Source organism: Triticum aestivum, chromosome 6B (assembly GCF_018294505.1).
Source record: "Triticum aestivum cultivar Chinese Spring chromosome 6B, IWGSC CS RefSeq v2.1, whole genome shotgun sequence".
NCBI lineage: Eukaryota > Viridiplantae > Streptophyta > Magnoliopsida > Poales > Poaceae > Triticum > Triticum aestivum.
Genome location: NC_057810.1, coordinates 165179896 through 165203579, shown reverse-complemented (window position 1 = coordinate 165203579; position 23684 = coordinate 165179896). Strand labels below are relative to the sequence as shown.

Sequence of the window (23684 nt, the reverse complement as noted above, 5' to 3'; positions counted from 1 at the left end):
ATCATTTGATCTGACCAATGTTATCTCCTTGTTCACTTAATTGTGGACATCCATCTTTTGGGAATCTCGGTGAATTGCCGTTGAGTTCACCAGACACCTCCTTGTCCTCTCCTTGGGTTAATGATGGACTCCTGATAACGGAAATCACTACATAGTTCATTTCCCCGAGAATCTTACAATGTCATCTCGTCAACTTGCGTTACACCTTTTCTTCTCAGGTATCCTAAGTCTGAGGTATCCTGACACCAATCGGATCTGAATCTCGGTCAGATATGATGGTTGGGACATATCTCCAAGAGTTGTAGCATTGATCTCTACGTGACCCGGTAACATGATGTCATGCCTAGCACCCCCCCCCCCCGGCTGGAGGACCTATCATTATAATTTCTTTTGCAAGATAACCATTCTTCCTGGAGGAAATTGTAAGACTTATCCTACAAGTTGTTCCTAATGGATCCTTCCGATATCCAAAGTCTGGCCCTTGATTGAAAGACCATGCCAATGCTATCTCGAAGCATGTCAATGGTACTCCGATTTTCAACAGGAACATTTGAAGCACGATGCTAAATTTTATTTATCACTTATCCTAACACCGTTGTATGGGTAATATCATGAGATTCCTTTCCCCTTACCTAAATGGTTTTCTACTTTATATCTTGTCATGGATATCTTGCTCTGCTTGTCCTTGGGAAGGATATACCCTTGAAAAATGTGTTTAAACATATTTTCCTTTCCATTGTTCTGTTTAATCTGATGATCATATTTTCCTTCCATTGGTTTGTTGAAACCTTTTCTATGATCTATATGATCTAAGCAGTATTATTCTCCTGCTTATGTAACCACCTCAGTAAACAATTCCGTCAGAAAGACCCTGTACTTCTGCTGATGACATTCCGGTAACCATGGATGGACGAGAACTTTGCCTATTGGTCCGCCTCGTTCAACGAGCAGGAAAATGGTTCTCTTCGTCCCTCACCCTTGGTATCGATGTTGTTACCGACATAACTGATAGGCTACCCTCTGACACGCCTTACTATCGTGACCGTGCAAGATGTCGGCCCCCTTCCTACTTTCAACCACATGGTGGGCCATAACCCACAGTTCCACAGGATCGAAACCTGAATCTCCTGTACACCCCCTGTTCCCAAAGTTATTCCTCGCGCGTGGGCTCGTATGTAATTCATGGACCACCGTCCCAAATGATCTATTTTGGTATCAGGCGCAATACTTATTCTCGTTGCGTTGAACCCCTTTCACCTTCTGATTAGGCATCGAACGCTTGCCTATCCGTTTGAAAATTCTCATGGTACCTCCTTACTTTGCTCTCGATATTTTCTTAAGATTCAATCCGAGAGTAACTTCCGCCACCTTCCTCGATGTTATCGACCAGATAGTCAACCTTGTAGAGGTCTGTCCTTTTGAAGTTGCCCCTTACCTATTCATAAGTACGATGGAGCTCCCCGAAGAAAGGACGACAACTTCATCATGATGCTTTGGAATAAAGAAATGAAGACATCAACGGAAGGGATCAACCTCGTCGAAAGAGCAACAAAGTCCGAGAAGACTCATTAGAATTTCGAAACCAAATCCGTTCCCCCTTACTCCCCCTCTTAAATCTCGGGACGAGATTTCTTGTAGTGGAGGAGAATTGTGACGCCCGGATAATCATGCTATAGTAATCTCACGTTAATGATGGCACGTCACCTCTGTCACTGTAATTAATCTCGGGTTAATTCAAAACCGTTTCAAATTTAAATCCTAAGTAAGTCAAACAATTAAAGTTTTCAAAAGTCAAAACTAAAATGTTCTTAATGTGACAAATAAATCATGGATATTATTGGTGGGGAAACAACATATTTATAAGATATTAAAATACACTAAAGTGATTAAAACTAGATCAAAACAATTAGTTATACTCCTAATATATTTTACCAAATACTAAACTATTTTTATTCTGAGGTAAAACTTCTTAGAACAGTGGATTATTTTGACACACTATTTTTGGGGCTATTTTCATATTTTACTAAACCAAAAATAAAGTGCAACTAAAATAAAACAGTAAAGAGATAAAATAATGTAAACAGGCCGAAACCCCTGTCCACTTGGGCTGCGGCCCACCAGAGCCGGCCCATCCCCCCGTCGCCCCTTGTCGCCTCCTTTCCCCGCGCCCTGTTCCTCCGACCGCGCCATGAACAGGATGAACAGGGGCGCGTCCCCGTCGCACCACCTCGCCGTCCCCGCCGAGGGGATAAGATCGCCAGCGCCGCGCCTCCTCGGGTCTCCTCCCCACTCCACATCGCGCTCCCTCTCGGCCTCTCCCTCTCCCCTCGTTCCCCACTCGCCCGTTAGCCTCCGCCGCTCGCCGCCGTCGATCCCGCGCTCTCCGACGACACCGAGCCCCGGCGAGATGTCGCGGAGCTTCGCCGCCCTCCGCTGCGTCGCCTGAGCCGAGCCATTGGATACGACGGGCTCGGCATCGCGCGGATCGAGCTCGTCTCCGTCTTCGTCGTCGGTGACCACCGCCGTCTCCGTCATCCCCAGCTGCTACTAAACCCACCAAGGGCCAGCGTGTGTGCCGCTCAGTGAGCTCCACCTCCTTCTGCTCCCCGTCCTTGCTCCGTTTTCGTGCCGTAGCTAGTCGCGCGCGACGCTCGCACCACCATTGCCAAGCTACGGCTCCGGCGTCGAGCTCGCTGTCGCGGTCACCGCACGCGCGGCTCGCGTCCGACTGCATAACCGTGCTCCCTACAACGCCGCGACACCGGTGCTCTCTCCAGCGCATCCTCTCACTGCTCCTAGCTTCGTCCTCGTCGAGCTCCGATTCCGGCTATCGCCTGATCTCGAAGCACGGCTCAACCCCGGCCACCCCCGTGACTGCGGCCACCACCAGTCAACGCGCGCTGCCGCGAGCGTTCGAACGCACCCGGCCCTGCGACGAATCGTGCCCCGCAGCCCCGCCTTCGGGCTCGCCCGAGCCATGGCATCTGCCCGCTTGTCGCTGGCGACGCTGCTGTCCTCCTCCGGCCGGCGCTTGGCGGCACCCCCGTTGCCGGCTGCGCGTGGCCTCGCCTGCGCTGCTGCTTCGCCTCGCCTCTGCTCACGCCGCGTCACGCCCGACTGCTGCCCGCCCGTGCTTGCAGCCGCACCTGCTGCTGCAGTTCGTATCTCTGCTGCTGCTGCTACAGTAACTGAATGTTACTGTAGCGCTGGCTAGCTTCTGTTATTTCTACTCTATTAGCCCTTTGAATGGCAACAAAACTGTGGTCAAACAAAGTCTAACTTAGCTGAAATTAATTTGTTTAGGTAGTACACTCAACAAGCTACAAGTTACCCCATTGGACCAAATTTAAATAAGGCATGGATTAAATCCTGTGAAAATCACAAAATCCTATGTTCGTATATTTTAACAATTTCTGGAATTAACAACAAGTGGCACTTTTCAAGCAAAATTTTGATTAAGCAAATGAACACTAGCAGTGATGCAATTAATATTGTCTTGTAGATCACAGGGAAATGGTCATTTTTGATATAAGGTACTAATCCATAGGTTGGGCAGAACCATAGTTATAGCCTTTAGAAATCAGCTAAGTGGATTTTAAAAACTGAACAATTCTCAGACTTAGCCAAATTTCAGGAAATCCAAATAGCTGTTTAAATCTTTGGAAATTCGTAGAAATTCATCCGTAACTCGGATGGAAAAACTTTGTACATGAAAGTTGCTCAAAACGACGAGACGAACCCAGATACGTAGCCCGTTCATCCACCACACACCCCTAACATATCAAACCCGCAACTTTCCCCCTCCGGTTCATCTGTCAGAAAACACGAAACACCGGGAATATTTTCCCGGATGTTTTCCCCCTTCACCGGTATCACCTACTACCGCGTTAGGGCACACCGAACACCGCGTATTGCCTTGTTATATTTTGTGATGCTTTGTTTGCTCTGCATTCATTATTTCTTTCCCCTCTTCTCTCCGGTAGACTACGAGACCGACGCTGCTGCTGACCAGTTCGACTACGGAGCTGACGACCCCTCTCTCTTGCCAGAGCAACCAGGCAAGCCCCCCCTTTGATCACCAGATATCGCCTACTCTTCTCTATACTGCTTGCATTAGAGTAGTGTAGCATGTTACTGCTTTCCGTTAATCCTATTCTGATGCATAGCCTGTCATTGCTGCTACAGTCATTGATACCTTACCCGCAATCCTAAATGCTTAGTATAGGATGCTAGTGTTCCATCAGTGGCCCTACACTCTTGTCCGTCTGCCATGCTATACTACTGGGCTGTGATCACTTCGGGAGGTGATCACGGGCATATACTATATACTTTACACTGTTACACTACCTGTGATACTGTTCGGAGTTGGGGGCTGAAAGGACAGGTGGCTCCATCCCGGTAGAGGTGGGCCTGGGTTCCCGACGGTCCCCGACGGTTACTTTGTGGCGGAGCGACAGGGCAGGTTGAGACCACCTAGGAGACAGGTGGGCCTGGCCTTGTTCGGCATTCGCGGATACTTAACACGCTTAACGAGATCTTGGTATTTGATCTGAGTCGGCTACGAGCCTATACGCACTAACCATCTACGCGGGAGTAGTTATGGGTTTCCCGACGTCGTGGTATCAGCCGAAGCACTTCAGACGTCAGCGACGGAGCGGCGCGCGCCGGATTGGAACGTAAGCCTGCTCTTGTATTAAGGGGGCTAGTTCTGCTTTCGGCCGCGTACGCAACGTGCAGGTGTGCTATGGGCGATGGGCCCAGACCCCTGTGCGCTTAGGTTTAGACCGGCGTGCTGGCCTCTCTGTTGTGCCTAGGTGGGGCTGCGACGTGTTGATCTTCCGCGGCCGGGCATGACCCAGGAAAGTGTGTCCGGCCAAATGGGATCAAGCGTGTTGGGTTATGTGGTGCACCCCTGCAGGGAAGTTAATCTATTCGAATAGCCGTGATCTTCGGTAACAGGACGACTTGGAGTTGTACCTTGACCTTATGACAACTAGAACCGGATACTTAATAAAACACACCCTTCCAAGTGCCAGATACAACCGGTGGTCGCTCTACCTCAGGGATATGAGGAGGGGATCGCCGGGTAGGATTATGCTATGAGATGCTATTTGGAGATGCTATTTGGAGATGCTACTTGGAGATGCTACTTGGAGATGCTACTTGGAGGACTTAAATCTACTCTCATCTACATGCTGCAAGACGGAGGCTGCCAGAAGCGTAGTCTTCGACAGGATTAGCTATCCCCCTCTTATTCTGGCATTCTGCAGTTCAGTCCACCGATATGGCCCTTTACACATATACCCATGCATATGTAGTGTAGCTCCTTGCTTGCAAGTATTTTGGATGAGTACTCACGGTTGCTTTCTCCCTCTTTTCCCCTTTCCCTTCTACCTGGTTGTCACAACCAGATGCTGGAGCCCTGGAGCCAGACGCCACCGTCGACGACGACCCCTACTACACCGGAGGTGCCTACTACTACGTGCAGGCTGACGATGACGACCAGGAGTAGTTAGGAGGATCCCAGGCAGGAGGCCTGCGCCTCTTTCGATCTGTATCCCAGTTTGTGCTAGCCATCTTATGGCAACTTGTTTAACTTATGTCTGTACTCAGATATTGTTGCTTCCGCTGACTCGTCTATGATCGAGCACTTGTATTCGAGCCCTCGAGGCCCCTGGCTTGTATGATGATGCTTGTATGACTTATTTTATTTGTAGAGTTGTGTTGTGATATCTTCCCATGAGTCCCTGATCTTGATCGTACACATTTGCGTGCATGATTAGTGTACGATTGAATCGGGGGCGTCACAAGCTGTTGCGTCCCTTTCACCACTTGACGAATTCCTTCTTCACCACCGCAGGCTAGGACATATGTCTTTTGTCACCCTTGGTAGGCTTTATCCTGCTCTTTATAGTAAAGTTAACCAGGGGAGTCTAGTATGTGATGCTTGTCAATATGGTAAACAAACACGTAGCTCCTATACATCGTCTGATAATAGAAGTGACACGCCACTTCAAGTTATACATTCTGATGTGTGGGGTCCTAGTGGAGTTTCATCTTTAAATGGATATCGCTCGTTTGTTACCTTTATTGACTGTTGTACTAGAGTGACTTGGGTTTATGTGTTGAAGAACAAGAACGATGTGTTTGAATGCTTTGTTGATTTTCATAATATGATCAGAACACAATATAATGCTTGTGTGAAAACATTTCGCACTGATAATGGCACAGAGTATGTGAACAAGGAATTTAATGAGTACTTATCCAGTTTTGGGATTATTCATCACACAACTTGTCCAGGTACTTCAGAGCAGAATGGTTTGGCAGAAAGGAAGAATAGACATCTTCTGGAAATCACTCGTTGCATAATGATATCTATGAATGTTCCTAAGTTTTTGTGGGGTGAAGCTGTAATGACAGCTGCTTACTTGATGAATAGAATGCCATCCAGGGTACTTGGTTATAAAACACCGTTAGAGTGTCTAACGGGTGAAACAAAATATGTGGTTCCACCTAAGGTCTTTGGGTGTGTTTGTTTTGTGAAGGATTACAGACCATCTGTTGGCAAGCTAGATCCAAAGGCGTTAAAGTGTGTATTCGTGGGGTACTCTGGTAAGCAGAAGGGATATAAATGTTGGTGTCCATCTGAAAGGAGAATGTTTGTGAGTATGGATGTGGTATTTAGGGAGCAGGAACCATTCTATGGTGAACCGACGGATTTAACTGATGTCTTCCCTGATTTGTTTGCTAATGAAAATTTAGATGCAGATTGTGAGACAGGGGGAGATAAGGAAGAGGAAGATGATGCAACATCAAGAAAGATGATAGTTGGGGTAATTCCAGTGGAAATAGAGCAAGAACGAAGACATGAGCAGCAGTATGATACATCAAGTGAAGCATTCCGGTGGCGAAAACCAAATGAGGAAAGGGGGATTCAGGTGTATACACGAAGACGTCGTATTGAGGAGGAAAGGACGCAAGTGTTGGAACCTGAGCCCGAGGCTTATGGGCAACATGGTGAGCAAGAGAAGGAGGCTGACCAACAAGATAATACTCAAGTTCAAACTAGTGATACTGGACCTTCCTTGGACAGTGGTAACATCTCTTCTCAATATGATGACCTTGATGTCCCAATAGCTTATATAAAGCAACCACGAGCTAGTGCCAGAAAATTGCCCTCTAAATTGGATCCTTATAATGTCTCCAACTATGTCTCTTATGACATTGTTGGTCCTTCTTACAAGTCCTTTATTGCAGCGCTGGATTCTGCAGAACCCTTACCACAGGACTGGCAGGAGGCAAAATTAAACCCAAAGTGGAGGGCAGCAATGCTTGAGGAGATGTCTGCTCTCGACAAGAATAATACATGGGTAATTACTCCACTTCCTTGTAACAAGAAAGTGGTAGGTTGCAAATGGGTGTTTACCATAAAACATACACCCGAAGGGAAAGTAGATAGATATAAGGCGAGACTTGTGGCGAAAGGTTATAGCCAGACATATGGAGTGGACTATGATGAAACCTTCGCCCCAGTTGCAAAGATGAACACCATCAGAGCTTTAATCTCGGTGGCAGCAAATAACAAGTGGAAGTTGTTTCAGCTAGATGTGAAGAATGCATTTCTTCATGGAGATTTGAAAGAAGAAGTTTATATGGAGATTCCACCAGGGTTCAGTGGGCCTGAGACAATGGGTAAAGTGTGTAGATTGAAGAAATCACTTTATGGACTTAAACAGTCACCAAGGGCTTGGTTTGGGAGATTTCGCAAGGAAGTATGCACTTTGGGTTTTCGACAAAGCAATGCTGACCATACCCTTTTCTTTAAGCACCACGGAAATAAAACTGTCGTATTGGTCGTATATGTTGATGACATTGTGATCACAGGGAATGATGATGTGGAGATAAAGAACTTGAAGAAAATGTTGGCGAAATCATTTGAAGTCAAAGACCTTGGCTTCCTCCACTTCTTCCTGGGAATAGAAGTAGCTTATGGAGCTCAAGGTATCTATCTCTCTCAAAGGAAATATGTGCTTGATCTTCTCGCTGAAACTAGGATGCTTGAAAGTAAACCAGCTGCCACACCAATTGAACCAAACCTTCGTATTACAGCCAATTCAGGAGAACCTGTTGATAGGGGGAGATACCAGAGACTTGTGGGACGTTTAATTTATCTATCCCATACTAGACCAGACATTGCATATGCCGTGAGCCTGGTGAGTAGATATATGCATGATCCTCGATCAGGTCATCTAGATGCAGTAAATAGAATTCTGCGGTATCTCAAAGGTTGTCCTGGAAAAGGAATTCTCCTTTCCAACCATGGGCATCTAGAAGTTGAGGGATACACAGACGCTGATTGGGCTGGGTGCTTGGATGACAGGAGATCCACTTCAGGTTATTGCGTCTTCTTGGGAGGAAATTTAGTCAGTTGGAGGAGTAAGAAGCAAAGTGTTGTCGCCAGATCCACGGCAGAAGCAGAGCTGCGATCCATGGCTTCAGGGCTATGTGAGTTGTTATGGCTTCGATTATTATTAACTGAACTTCGGTTGTTTAAAGGAGGACCACTCAGGCTCCATTGTGATAATCAAGCCGCAATCAACATTGTCAACAATCCGGTTCAGCATGATAGAACAAAACATATCGAAATTGATAGACATTTTATTAAGGAGAAACTTGATGAGGGAGTACTTCAAGTAGGTTTTGTTAAAACCGGAGACCAACTTGCTGATGTATTAACAAAGGGCGTGAGTGTTGTATCCTTCTTTAAGTTGTGTGGCAAGATGGGGCTCTTAGACATTTTCACCCCATCTTGAGGGGGAGTGTTGTGAGGAGTTAGTTGCAAATAGGAAAGTGAGAAGGGTTAAAATGTAAATGTAGTTTGTATATACTGAGACAAGGAGGAATGAATCGGGAGATAAGGTTCTTCCAGAAATCCCTAGCTTCCCCCCTTAGCTTCCTGACTAGAGAAGAGAAATCCACAAAATCCAACAACACATAGCCTATATAATGGAGCTGGTTCTCTGTTATATGAATCAGTTAGATTTGTACTCCCTCCGTCCGGAAATACTTGTCATCAAAATGGATAAAATGGGATGTATCTAGACATATTTTAGTTCTAGATACATCTCTTTTTATCCATTTTGATGACAAGTATTTTCGGACGGAGGGAGTACAAACTCAACTGAAAGTGATTTCTTGTTGCTAGGTGCATCATTGTCAAGGATGCTTATTTTTCCACTTGGGAGCAACATCTACAATATATTATCCTATGAAAAGATTGCCTATGTGCTGTTAGAGTTGAATTTCGAATATTTGCAAGTGATGGATTTGTGTACTATATTCAGTTCAATAGGTAGTAGTGCACCCCTATGTCAAGAATGCACTTTCAGAGTTGTACTGATGACTGTACTTGTGCAAGGCAAACTGAAATTGAAATTTCACATGTACACCTGCAAAAAGGAGATGACCTGGACGAGAGCAAAGGCTAAGGTAAGGTATGTGCAATCCAGCTGCACCTTCGTGTAAGAAAACTGGAGTGGTTCCCATGGAACTATCCTGGAAACCAGATGTTCATTCTTCAGCTGGTTGCTTATATCAATGAGTAGGGCCCCTTTTGTTGCCGTTTAGGAGTTCTTACCCGAGTAAGTCGCTTCTGTCCAATTAAGTTCGACACGATCCCAGCTCCCTGGTATATCAATGGTGTGAAATGCAGCTAGCGTGTCGTGGCAAAAATAAAACAGACGCTTGTGTTGTGCCTTGCTGCGCAGAGCAGCTTCAGTGGTCTACTCAAGTAAGACTTCAGAGTCTGACGGCAAGAAGAGGTGCAGTTTTCTAGCTTCGTCTCTTCTCCCGGCTTCATCAGTGCATCATTGTGGATCACGGATGGCCACTTTGTGAGGACTTGCAGTGGCACCATGACTGATTCATCCGAGATGCATCGGAGTTGGGCTCAGCAATTTAGTTCACATTTCTTTGGGTTATACTTCTGGCTAAGACATTCCTAGATGATGTTGTGTTGATTCTGTTCGTCCGGCTAAGACATAATTCTCAGATGCGCTGCCATGTGCCAGCAGTAGTTTTTTTCGCTAGTTGACAAAAATTACTACCGCGAGGCCGGCCTTAAGCGCCCCTTAAAGGCCAACCCGTACAGGGCGCACACCCCTCTCTCCCCGCTGGGCCGGCCCATTTCCTTTACTATTTTCTGTCAGCAAAAGGTTCGCCAGAAAGGTGGGATTCGAACACAGGACTTCCTTTGTTTAGCGTGAATGCAGCGACTGTGACTTGTTCCATCGTTTTTTTCTATTGTCTTCTTTCTTCTTTCTTCTTTTCTTCTGTACGTTTTCTTTCGTCTTTTTTTTTTCTTTTTCTCTGTACCTTTTCTCAAAAAATGCGTGAACTTGTTTTTTGTAATATCCGTTGAACATTTTGCGATATCCATTGACATTTTCTTAAAATAAGCTGAATATTTTAAATAATACATGATGAACTTATTTTCATATACGATGAACATTTTAAAAAATAGGAATATATGCGCTGAAGAATTTTCGGACACGTACTGAACATTTGTGAAAATACGTTGAACAATTTGCGAATACACAATGAACATTGTGTAATATATACTGAAAAAAAATTAAGAAACATAGTGAGCAATTGTATACTCATCGAATAACCAAAACCAAAATAAAAAAACAATATATATATATATATATATAATACACGATGAACATTTTTATATGCAAAGGTGACCAATTTTCATAATATACAATGAACATTTTTCTTAATACAATTAAATTTTATGTAATACACGATGAACATTTTATATAATACGCAAATAAAAAGAAGAAAACAAAAAAATAAATAGAACAGAATAATAACAAAATAATGTAAAAGAAAATGAAACGAAAAAGGAATCAAAACAGAAAATTAAAAAACCGGAGCAAAACAACGGAAAAACGGAGAAACAGTGGAAAACTGGAAGCAAAAAAACGCAGGAAATGCCATAGGATCCACCGTTTTCTTCCTGCAATAAATTAATTTTTTTCATTGCACTGCATGGTCGTGGGCCGGCCCACGCCAGGGAGCTCGTGAGCGCCGGTTTCGTTTGGCGGCGCGTAATGCGCCATTGAGGCAGCTGGGAGCCTGGGCTGCTATATTTAGCTGGGCCAACGCAAGTCCAAATCGAGAGAAATAGCCACCATGTAATATAATCCACGAGTTTAGCAGCTCGAATTTCGAGGCTCATAATATCGCTAGACATGCACTTTCACTCGGGTTGGGCCGTCATGTTTGGTTAGGCCAACCTGGGGATCTTAGTTTCATTCCTGTAAACGTGGTGGCAGTTTGAATAAAGTCTAGCGAGAATGTCTTAAAAAAAGATATGTTTTGACGTACGACATGTTTCTAATGATCTGTTGTCGGTTTACCGCCTCGCCCGTGCAATAGAGCGGAGCGGTTGAGAAAGCTATAAAATGAGACCCTGTGCAGTGTTTTGAAGCATACCTTTTTTGGCCTTTTGGCTAAGATCAAGTGTAGTATCCGTTTTTATCAGTTCAATATCTGATATGTGGACTACATTTCCACAATGATATTAAATTTATTTTTTATGGGGAGGGTCCACCACATATTTGTCACCTAGGCGTTGCACTATTGCCTAGTCTGGCGCATCTCAACCAGTACAATGTAAAAAATAATAGTCGTCCAAATTTAATACAAGGTTGATTAATGTTTTTTTCACTTGGAGCATTATCTGAATTAGAAGTGCCTATGGTTGTGTAAGCTAAGATTGATTTCCTTCCGAATAGAACCTGTCTATCAAGTGTGCTAGTAGAGTTGATCTTCTGAATAGTTGCAAGTGATGGTTTTCTGTACTCCTATGTGAAGAGTACTATATTCAGTTCAACTTAATATAGGAGAATACGTTTCCATGTTCCACTTAATGACTGCATTTGTGTAATATTTTGCATCACTGGGCGACCTGAAATTTTCCATGTGCACCTGCAATAAAGGAGACTAGATCGGCAGCGCGCCTTGGCGCGAGGATGCCGGTCCCAACGATGTGGTCAAACAGATAATGCTCAAGTTAATAGGATCCTGATTTAGCATACATATTCAAATAGGACAACAAAATAACAATAAAACTAAAAATAAAAAACATCCACTTGTAATAGAGTAGTAGACATCATCGAGTTCAACATCATCAGATTATAAGGCAGCATTGAGTTCAATGCATTCACGAGACCATGAAAGGTAACCCTCGACATTAAGTTCAATACTAAGAGTGCGAACATGAGAGAGCAAGTACTAATCAAAAACAAAGTTAGCAGCATACCATATATAAGCAAGACAGCTACCCAATATAGACTAAAGTTATACCAAAAACAAGTTCACTACAAAGGAAGCATCTCAAAAGGCATGAGGTAGTACACTTCCTAATGGTTCCAAATGGAGCAGTGTGCAACAATGTGAGGGGCCGCCAACTGAAGATCAACAAATGATACATTTCAAATTACTTGTAAGAAAATTATGTTGCAGAAAGTATTGTGTGCACAAATCACAAAATACAACTACTTTAGCAATTTCACATTAGCAATAAGAAGCCTAGCCATGGAAGTCCCAAGAAGATACTTTCACCCTCTCTTCTTCCCACCCCTTCTCCCTCTGTCTCCTCGTCTTCCTCTCAGATCTCGATGTACACAAATGAATCTGCACAACCAACTAAAAATCATCTAGTCAATCAAAGTTCTTCCAATAGATTTACTGGTCAAAATAAGAAATGGCATCCACAATATGCAGTTATGTGTGCATCTCTACATGAACATTTCACCACATTGGTGCTAAGCAAACCAAACCAAATCATCTCACTCTTTTCTTTTGTAAGGCTCAAAAAATCCTATTCTAAAGCTGAACAAGTTACATGAACAAACCTATACTTAAATTCGGTAACTAAATCCTCTAGCAGCAACCAGTTGTCAACCAGTTGTCCATTTTTTACCTTGTAGTTGTACATTTGTGACACATATTACTCTATTTAGCGGAACTTTTATCGAAATGTCAGATTTTGGAGACTTTTAACACGGTTTTACCCCAGTTTTACATTTTGTCTGTTTATGGTCGATAGGATCGGCATGTTGCGTCATTGATTTGTAAAAAAAACTGTAAGGATCGGAGGGCATCATTGGCGATCTTGTCCAAGCTTCTCTTGTCTATCTGTTCCACTCCTTGTGGCCGTCCACATGTTTTTGGATACAGGGCGTCACCTCACACCTTACCTGATGGACACGCATCAAAAAACAAGGGTCCAAAGATTTCAAAAGGGGTATTCTAGAGGAATTTTCACTCGAAGGGGTAATTAGTGTCACAAATGTATAAATATGGGGTAAAAGGGGAATTCACTCTAAATACTGAGTCCTGAACACCACTATACCAGATTGTACCAAGTGACAATTTGTTCACGTGAGCCTGTGCTCTCAACTAACTATACAACCAGTTTGCTGACGGCTACATATTTACTTGTGAAAGTGTAAGGGCGTTAGGGGAGCTCACTGTCTTATAATTGTAGCTCTGGATGACGCCATCCTTCTCCCTTGTATCTTTGTCCCTCTGCTCCATCAATTCTAGTGACTGGCACTTAGACTTGTGCAGGTCTGAGATTTCTACTGTCAGACGCTCAACCTCGCCGTCTTTTGCAATCTGTGCCATCAGCAACACCAAGTGGTCAGTGCAAGAAGATTAATAAAAGAAAATGACCAGTGAACCAAACAAAATCTAGGGTTCATACTGCTTGGATGCGGAGCTGGTGTATCTCGGCCTAGGAGGAGGCGAGGTCAGCGACACAGTGCTCGGAGGCGGCGGTGAGATATCAAAATCCTGCCCGGAGACCTGATGAAGTTCCGTGACAGCGATTGCGGCGGCCTGCGGGAGGAGCAGCGGAGAGAGAGACACAGAGGAGAATCATGCTTAGTACAACGAAGGGGAGCCCATGTAAAAGCACTGGCAGGAAGAGGAGGAAGCTCACATCGCCACGTTGCCCTCGTCAGTCCCTGCGGGCGGTGCCTCTGGTGTTGTTTACCGGCAGCTCGCGCTTGATCTCTCATGTGGTTGGTGATTTCCGAGGAGGAGAGCCGAGTGCGGCACTTGGCGCAAGATCGACAGGAAAGTGGCGGCACGATTGGCATGTCGTCGATCTGCTCGCTCCTCCCGGTGGTGGACCCTTCAACATTTCATTGCCTGCAGTTATCCCTGAATGACATGCATTCATTCTTCATCCTAGAAGCAACGACGCTGCACCAAGTTGCCAAACATCAACGATAAATCAAATACATATTTATAAAAAAATAGATATGTTGAACCAGCAAAATAATCAAACATGTGGTCATTATTAGGAATGCTTCCTAGGGCCTACTACTGAATGTAAAGCTATAGTACATAGGAGTGTAAATGCTACAAAAGATTCTTTCTTTGAGAACAACAGATGATTACAAATGGTATTGCCTTCAACCTGCTTATGTTTTGGTTTTCAGGACGAGCAAGAGACCTGCATTTTCACCTCTAGTGTGGTACCATTTTGTACCAGCTATAGAAAAATGGAACTGTGTGGTTAGGCGCATGATTGCCAAGAACAATTACTACCTTTCTACTATGGCTATCGACTTGCGACGGACCAAACAATACTCTTGTTGTTTCTGTTTGTCCAGGAACTTCAGGCATTGCATTTGCAATAGTCAGGTATTAATAACCACATAAGAATTACAAACAAATATAATATCTTGGCTGCACCATACACTTAAAGGTTAGGTACCTTACCTAGCAGTGTTCTAGTGGGGAGTGCTGATTTTGATTCTTATCAAGTGATTCATGAGATTCCTAAAGAATCAATACCAAACAATTTGAAACCAACAAAGCATATAAGATGAGTACAAAATAATAAACAGAAGGTACCTCTTGTGGCAGTGTCTTCGCATGCCGTCGATTGGTGAAGGTGGCACTGGGGTCCAAACAATTCCATCTCTCTCAATAATTACAATACATTCTTTCAGCTGAAATGAGCATGTTTCAGAAGCCCAGGACGCTGCCACCAAGAGCATCCTTTTGCAGTTCACGTCATCGACAATATATCATATCCCTTTCTCCAACTATATCATCAGGTAACCTATCTTTTCTAGTATATAAAAGAAAAGATAGGTTACTTGACTCCCTTGTTATCGTCTACTGAAGGAACTGTTCTGCGGATTTAAGCGAACTGCCTGCAGTATATAAAAGATATCAGCTTACATACCAAAAGGTTAAATCTCTATTTCATGAATATATCAGTATTTCCCTCCAGCAAAAACTTAAATATTTACCAGTTCTAAGATTAGCGGAAATCTCAAATGAGTTCCTGAGTAGCTCATTGTTTTGTTCCTAGCTTTTAAACCGCTTAACCGATTTCAACGAATAAACACTTCTCAAATATCTTCAGACAGTTCCTTATAGATTTATTTAAGGTGACTGGGACTAAAATTGCCTCTAACTTGGTCAAACACATGTAAATAGATCTTCTCACAGCCTCACTATTACTAAACAGTAGCACCATTTTGGGCTTAACTCCTAAATTACAAATCAGATTTCAGTGAAACCAGGACCATTGAAAGATAAAAACAAGAGCTACAACTATTGTTTTTGGAGTAAATTGAAATTTTGCATAGATTATACCCAGAATTTGAAAAAAAAATAGTGCTAAAATATACAACCTGGCAGCTATGAATTTGAATATAATTCAGCCTTATCTCAGCACCTGTCTGTGTTTGCTGCAGGAGAAAAGAAACAAAACACGGACAACATCTGCAGCTTGCCGTGAGAAAATGCTAACTCCAACGGGGCTGAACTCGGGCATCGTCATGCTCCTCGCTGGTCTGTGTGATGCAAGCTTAGATAGGTAAGAATCTATGTGTAACAAAGATACAAATGTATTTCGATAGGGAGGTAGGCCTACAGTTCTTTTTAAATGCGTACATAATTAAGGTAGTCTTATAGCTAACTTGGTTCAAGCAAGTCGCCTTTTGCCATTGCTCCCACGGATAACCTGAAAGAAAGGAAAACCTTTTGCCATAGTCACATACTGTATTCAATATCCTTAAATGTAGGCACCTGGGTACCCAAAAAATATATCCAACATAGTAAGCATCAATTAGCAGGGGCTAAATTAAGCAGAGCAGACCACACACAAAAGCAAATGATAGTTTTTATTGGTAAATCATTTGGTCTGGGCGTATGGAAATACCCCATGGCTCTGGAGATGGAGGATGGCCACAACAATCAAAAGAAAAGCATGCAGCTTTGACATTCAGTTGGTTCAGCGATGCTCAAAGTATATGATATAAAGTTCTGTGAATATCCAATACATTTAGATACATTATAACCGAGCACTCTTTCATCCCTCTCAAGCCATCAACCTTTTGAGCCATCGGATCTCGCCCTGTAGACATTATTGGCCATGAGATGCACTTCTCCCGTATGGGTGTACGCGAACTGGATTGGGCTGCTGCTTCCGTAACAAAATCCGATGTTTCCTGTTAATTGGGCCAACTTAGGATTGGGTTGTGCCGACTTGGCCTTGCTGGGTTTACCTCTCTCCGAAACCGCTCGCTCCTCCCCGACTTCTCTCCTCTCGCGCTGCGGTGAATCGTGCGTTGCTGCCTCGATGGGTCCAGGGGCAGGGAGGGACTCGCTACGCAATGCGACGCCACAGGCGACAGGGCGACCTCGCCGGTCTGGCATTCATGGGATGGGGGCAACCAACCGTTCCTCAGTTGAGTACAAAGTTTGAGGAAATAAATCACCATTGCTACCATCCTTTATGGTGATCGAAGTGCGCCACTCCCGGATGCCGATAATTGCATGCCGGTTACCGTGTCGCCCCGTGCTCTTCCTTTACTCAACGCTTGTATTCCCTCCGTTCCTAAATATAAGTCTTTTTAGAGATTTTACTATGAACCAGATACGGATCAAAATGAGTGAATCTACACTCTAAAATATGTCCATATACATCCGTATGTAGTTTATAGTGAAATCTCTAAAAAGACTTACATTTAGGAACGGAGGGAGCACATATAGTCGCATTATTCCTTCCCCACCCTCTCTTTACTTCGGCAGTGTCTTCTCTGGCAGCCGTCGTTGAGCCACTCTTTCTCCATGTAATTCATGATTCATTATTAGTGATGCCGTTATTTTTTCTATCGGATTGATACACCTGCCCTAGGTCTATGGATTCGACACGAGTCTTCTTGGTTGCCCTCTCCCTTGCTGCAGATTCCCCTTCTTCCTGCCTGCCCTCTTTCTCAGAATTTGTTATGGTTTCTTACCTGATCTCTTTCTGTTCTAATTTAATTCAAGTGGTGTCAGTGGTTGGGTTGGCACGCGACTGGTTCCTCAGTTGGCTGAAAGTATCCTAATGCTGTTGATTTCTATTGCCTAACAGCCAAGTTAGTATGTGCATAAATCTGTGTATGTATGTCTATTATTCCTACAATATCATTCCATTTGCTAGGCATATTATTTATTGAAATAAGTGCACTGCCTTTTGATGCGACAATTGGCAGATTGTTGGACGGAGGAGGCATCTCAAGTTCTTTGTCCAATCCTGTGATGTATCTTTTTTATTTGGGATTGGAGATACAAGAGGTACTTTTTTTTTGAAACGCGGCAAAAGATTTGCCATTTTCATTGATTAAGAGAGAAGTTTAAGAGGTTAAGGCCCATGGCCGAATTACAATAATCACTCTCGCGGCATTATGTTACTCAAGTGCCTCGCCCCCGCCATGCTCCAAAGTGACGCCTCCTTTTTAATCCTAGCAACAATGACTCCAACCGGGACAGCAGTATTACGAAAGATCCGCGCATTCCTCTCATTCCACAACTCCCAAGAGATAAGAAGCATCAAGGAAGCAAGTGGTCTTCGCAATTGTGTCTTCTTGGTAGCATTGTGGCTCCACCACTCTTTAACGGAAGTCACGGCACTCCAATCACTAAAATGCACATCATGGAGACCGAGCCAATCTTTGATCATGCGCCAAACTCTCATAGTGTATCTGCATTGGAATAGAAGATGGGCTGCTGACTCTTGAACCTGCTTACATAGGGGACAAAGGTTACAGTTTGGCCACCCACGACGTTGAAGCCTATCCGCTGTCCAAATCCTATTGTTCATTGCCAACCAAGCGAAGAACTTGCATTTAGGAGGCGCCCAAATCTTCCAAACGATCGATACCATCTCAGTGTCAGTATGGCCAAAGAACCGCGCCTTGTAGGCCGACGTCGCCGAGTAGTGTCCATCAATGGTGAACTTCCAGGTGATAGTGTCGGGCGTGTCCATGTTGAGGTGAATATGGGAGACCTTCTCCCAAAGGGTGACAACTCAGAGAGGTGCTCGACAGTGAAACCGCGAAGGATGTCCACCTGGGAAGTCCAGAAGTTGTCGTGCAGAGCCATTCGAACTGAGCAATTCTTCTTCTTTGACAACTCATATATTTTAGGGGCCATGTCTTTGGGCCTAATCCCATCTAGCCAAGGAGACTCCCAAAACTTGGCACGCAAGCCATTGCCAACTTCGACCTTGGTAGCTGCAGCAAAAATATTTCGGTCGTTGTCATCACAAGGGGTTCCCAAGCCAACCCATGGCTTGTCCGGGTGGAGCCACTCGGCCCATAGCCACTGAAGACGAAGGGCGATGGCAAACTTGTCAGGATTTAGGATTCCCAGGCCTCCATGTAGTTTGAACTTGCACACTTGTTCCCAATTTATCTTGCATTTTCCACCTGTGACTTTATCACAACCTGCCCAAAGGAAAGCACGTCTGAGGGCATCGATCTTCTTCTTTACCTCCACCGGTAAATCTAGCACCGTCATGTAGTAGACAACAATCGCCGTGAGGACCGACTTGACCAAGACCGCCCGACCTGCCGAGGCAATGTGCCTTCCCACCCAAGGGGTGAGATGACCCGCAATCTTGTCCTCGAGGGGCTGGTAGTGAATTCTCTTCAACCTCTTGACAGATAAAGGCAACCCAAGGTATTTCATCGGAAAGGATGAAAGCTTAGCCGGGAAGGATTGGAGGATGTCTGGAAGATCAACATTTTCGCAACGGATTGGGGCGACAAGACTTTTGGAGCAATTTGTGGCAAGGCCAGTGACATCCCCAAAGTGCTTGAGAGTGTCAGTGAAAAATTGGACGTCCTCCTTAATAGGCGCAAGAAAAACTGCGGCGTCATCTGCGTAAAGCGAAGCTCGGATAGGCATAGCATTTCCACCAAGGGGGTGTAGATTTCCTTGAGCCGTGCTCTTTGCCAGTATTGGTGCAGCGGGTCGATGGCAAGCACAAATAACAGGGGGGATAGAGGGTCCCCCTGCCTCAAACCCCGACCTAATTTGATGGGATCGCCAGGCACGCCATTGAGCAGAACACGAGAGGAAGCCGAGGATAGCAGGGATGAAACCCAACCTCTGAAGCGAGGTGGGAAACCAAGGTGTCGAAGTAGGTCGAGGAGGAAGTCCCAACACACCGAGTCAAAGACTTTTTTGATGTCAAGTTTGAAGAGCAACGCCGGGGTTTTCCTACGATGGAAGCGTCTCGCGAGATTGCACACGTACATGAAGTTGTCATGGATGCATCTTCTTTTAATAAATGCACTTTGAGCGTGTGAGACAAGCTCATTCATGTGCGGGGCAAGCCGGTTGGACATCATCTTAGCAATTAGCTTAGCAACAACATAGATAAGACTGATGGGACGAAAATCACCAATGTCCTCGGCATCATCCTTCTTCGGAATGAGAGAAATGTCGGCAGAGTTACTGATTTATTACTTTCCATCTGGGTTCACTTTTCTTTGTAAATTATAACTTGTAGCTCTCAGCTCACTAATTTAATGCATAAGGCTGGTTAGCGCCTTATTATCTCCTCAGATTGTTTTTTTGGTTTATAATGTTATATTTTATCCAAATTGCCTAACAATGAGCAAAATAAGCAGGTTACTTGTGTGATGTTTCGAAGATACCATTTTCCATACAATACATTCATAAATCGTCATTTTATTCATATATAATTATTTATTGTCGACTTATGTAATTGCTTCTACAATCATCATCATTCATAATGGAGAATCATTTTTAGACAACTATATTTTTCTGCTCATTTTTTCCTTTAGATGTTCTTCTTCGTTTAGTTGCTCCAATGGCCTTGGGCCAGATAATTAGTTCACGTGGACTGTCATACCTCATATCTTCATGTTTTAGCATATATGCATTAAGGATATGTGACTGATTAATAAAATGGATGCATGCATTGTGCTGTTGCAAAGGCGGGGGTCATCCTCCTTTTTGAAAAAAAAAAGATATGTGATTGCTTATGTTTCCTTGTTTTGTTGTATGCGACAGTTTACTTCCGTGAAGGCGCGAGACAACAGTGACACTCCCCTCCTATTGTGATGACGTGAGGTGGCGGTAATGGCTCGATGAAGCCGACGAGATTAACGTGAAAGAAACTTTCCACATGAACCCGTCGAGAAAAAAATTGTGCAGGAAACTGAGGCACCCTTAGTTTTCCTAATCTTCAATCTCGTACAATGAATCATCTCTGGCTTCATCTCATAGGGGATTTCGTGCAGGTAATAATTAAGTTAAAAGACAAATATTTCTCTTTCATGTGCCCTGTTCCCTTAACTCTCTTGCTGCACAGGTGGGCTCCTTGAGTTAAACTGAAGCTGCCTACTAAGCACATCACGTCAATAAGTTGGTTATCTAACTATTACATAGCTATACGAGTCCGGCACTTCCTAGAACCACCTTTTTAAATTTCTACTGTACGTATAAAGTAGTAAAGAAAAATAAATAAACTCTAGAATCATCAAGGCCAGGTGTCATGTATGTATGAACGATAAATCATTGTCATTTAGATATTTTCTACATTTCATTTTTTGTACACTAATTTTTTGTATATACCCGTGTCTTAACTTTTAATTTCGGATGAGTTTCATCTAATGATGTCAGACTATTTCAGTGAGTATGAATATTAAATCATTGTCATTTTGATATTTCCTACATTTTGATTTTTGTACTTTCAGATGCCTTTCATCCAAAGATGTTAGACTACTTTTGTGATAATACTTTTTCCACTTGTCCTTACTTCAAGACTATTCCCACATAACCAGGATTATCATCTTTTGGGTTGTTTTTTGGACGTGTGCAGTTAAGCTATCTGCTTCCAAAAACCATGAGAAAGTCCAATAAATAACACCTTTGAAACAATGTGTGGAGCTAATGAAACAACCATACGTTTAGATCTTTGTGGAAAACATTATCTACAAAATAATGAATTGCATCTTTGTAAATAACACTTCAGTGGGGATGGCATGTTATTATTATTCTAGAAATGAAGACCCTATATTCTTAGCATGATTGGTTAGAATACTATTTTGTAGACACTTATACTTTAGATTTATATGGCTAATTTTCATACTAACATTTTTTTTCAAGATTTAATACATTCACCAAATTCCTAGCATTTTATCATCACAATGGAGGGGCGCGGCAACGTGTGCCATCAATGATCTAGTAACCATGTTCACAAGAGAGAAAAGAGATAACAAAATCACTAACTAACATCTGAGATCAACATGAATCCCTCTAACAATTTAGAAATATAGAGAGGGGAGAAAGGGAGTCGAGCCTACCTTGGTGTTGTGCAGCCTTCATCTTTCTCCACTTGCTGCCCTCTGCCGCTGCATCAAACCAAACCCTAGGTCAGGGCCAGGGGTGACGAGAAGACCAAGTAACACAACTAAACAAATCGAATTCACTCCAACCAAGCTCAACTCTTCAGGTGAATAAAATCAAATCTTTCAATACAATTTTCTTCAAGTTTTCTAGTTTTTCTTTTTCTAGTTTTTCTTAGGAGACAACAAGTAACACAGCTGAACAAACTGAATCAAAGGGGATTAAGGGCTGATGTAGTACAAGGAAAGAGAAGAGAGGAGGAGAGGGGGCCGGACCTCCATGGACATGCATATCGCCCCACCTCCCTTGCCCTTATTCTTCTTGTCCTTTTGCTCCTTGCTGATCCATCCCCTTCTTCTCCTTTTCTCTGCACATGGACAAGGGAAGCATCAAATTGAGAAAGACCTAAGACCAGGAGAGAAGAGAGACAGGAGGGAGAGAGAAGGGAGATTAGAGTTGGGGGCGAGGAGCACCTGCATCACATGATGTGGCTGCAGCGGGTCAGCCTCCGTCGGCTCGGGCCCTGAGCTCTCCCCCTCTCCCTTTCCCTCTGTCTCCCCCTCTTGCGCGTCATGGTGGAGAGGTGGATGTGCGTAGATGCATCTGGCGCCTTGCAGTGCCTCTCCTTGTCCACCACCGTCTGCTGCCCCTCCATGACTCGAGCACAAGGGTGGGTCGGTCGCAATCCAATGGGGAGGAGGTCGGAAGAAGAGAGCGGCGGCTCGGGCCGGAGAGAAGAAGGAGAGAGCACCGTCGGCGTCGCGAGAGCGGCGGCGACTGCAGCCTGCAGGCGCGATGGGTAGGCGGCTAGGGTTTTCGTGGCAGGGGCGTGGAGGAGAGAAGAGCAGGCGGGAGGGGGAGGGGAACGATCCGATGCTCGCTCTACACGGTCTCATCCCTAGGGCAAGCAGCGGCGGCTGCCGGCAGCGGGGAAGGGAGGTGGGGGCGGGTTAGGGTTTGGAGGGAGATAGGTGAGGCGGGACGCGGGAGGAAGAGGAGAGGGGGCGGCGGGGGTGCGGGAGGAGCAGACGGGCGCGAGGCGGGTGCTGGGTTCTCCACGGGAGCACTGCATTTTATACGCCAGTCTGTGAAATGACGAAAATGCCCTCGGCGGGGCAGCGAATTTACGCGCGGTGGCAGGAACGAGAGGTAACTGTTCATTGCAACAGTGCCTCCAGGTTGATCCGACGGCGTAGGTCGTCCTAGTGCTTGATCCGACGGCTCAGATCGCATCAAGCAGCCAGAACCAACGGCCAGGAATACCTGATCGCTGAGAGAGCCCGGGAGTGACTGGAATCCTTATTACACGATGAGCTGCATAAGAGCAAAGGCAAAGTGGGAGGCATGTGAAACGTTGTGCTGTCTGTTTAGTTTTCCCAAGCGACTAATACGGAATCCAGATGCCTATTTTTTTTTTTCTGCTGGTGGCTTGTATCAAAGAGGAGGCCCTCCTTTGGCGCCATTCTGGAGGTTCTTCTTCTTAGTAGTCGCTTTTGTTCAATTTAGTTGCACACAATGCTATCTCTCTGATAAACCAATGGTGTGAAAATGCAGCTAGTCTTCAGTCTCCAGAGAGTAAAGGCAAGAGGAGGTGCAGTTTTATAGAGTTTGGGTTACATAGTTCTGTTCTAACGTCTAGATAATGCAATGCTGGTTGCATCTTAGGTCCTTCCCAGTTGATGGCAATATGGCAATGACCATTGTAGCAGAGTGGTTCAGTTTCGAGAAAGAGAGAACGGAAGTATCGCTGTACATGTGGCTACTAATACAGTCTTGTGATTAGGAAATACAAACAAGTCAATATCAATATCTTTCACACGTCCATCAGGTTGTTGAAGTTCAATCCCTGCCCACCCAAATGACAAAATCTTGCTTTTTATTACGTTTATATGAATAAATTAATCCAGAAAACGTTGCTAATCCAGGGTAAGATATGTCAT

At 44.4% G+C, this 23684-nt stretch overlaps 1 pseudogene; it reads left to right on the top strand.

Annotated features, from left to right (window-relative positions):
• The first annotated feature begins 11495 nt into the window (after positions 1-11495).
• LOC123140237 (uncharacterized) lies at positions 11496-11669 on the top strand (annotated as a pseudogene).
• The last annotated feature ends 12015 nt before the right edge of the window (positions 11670-23684 follow it).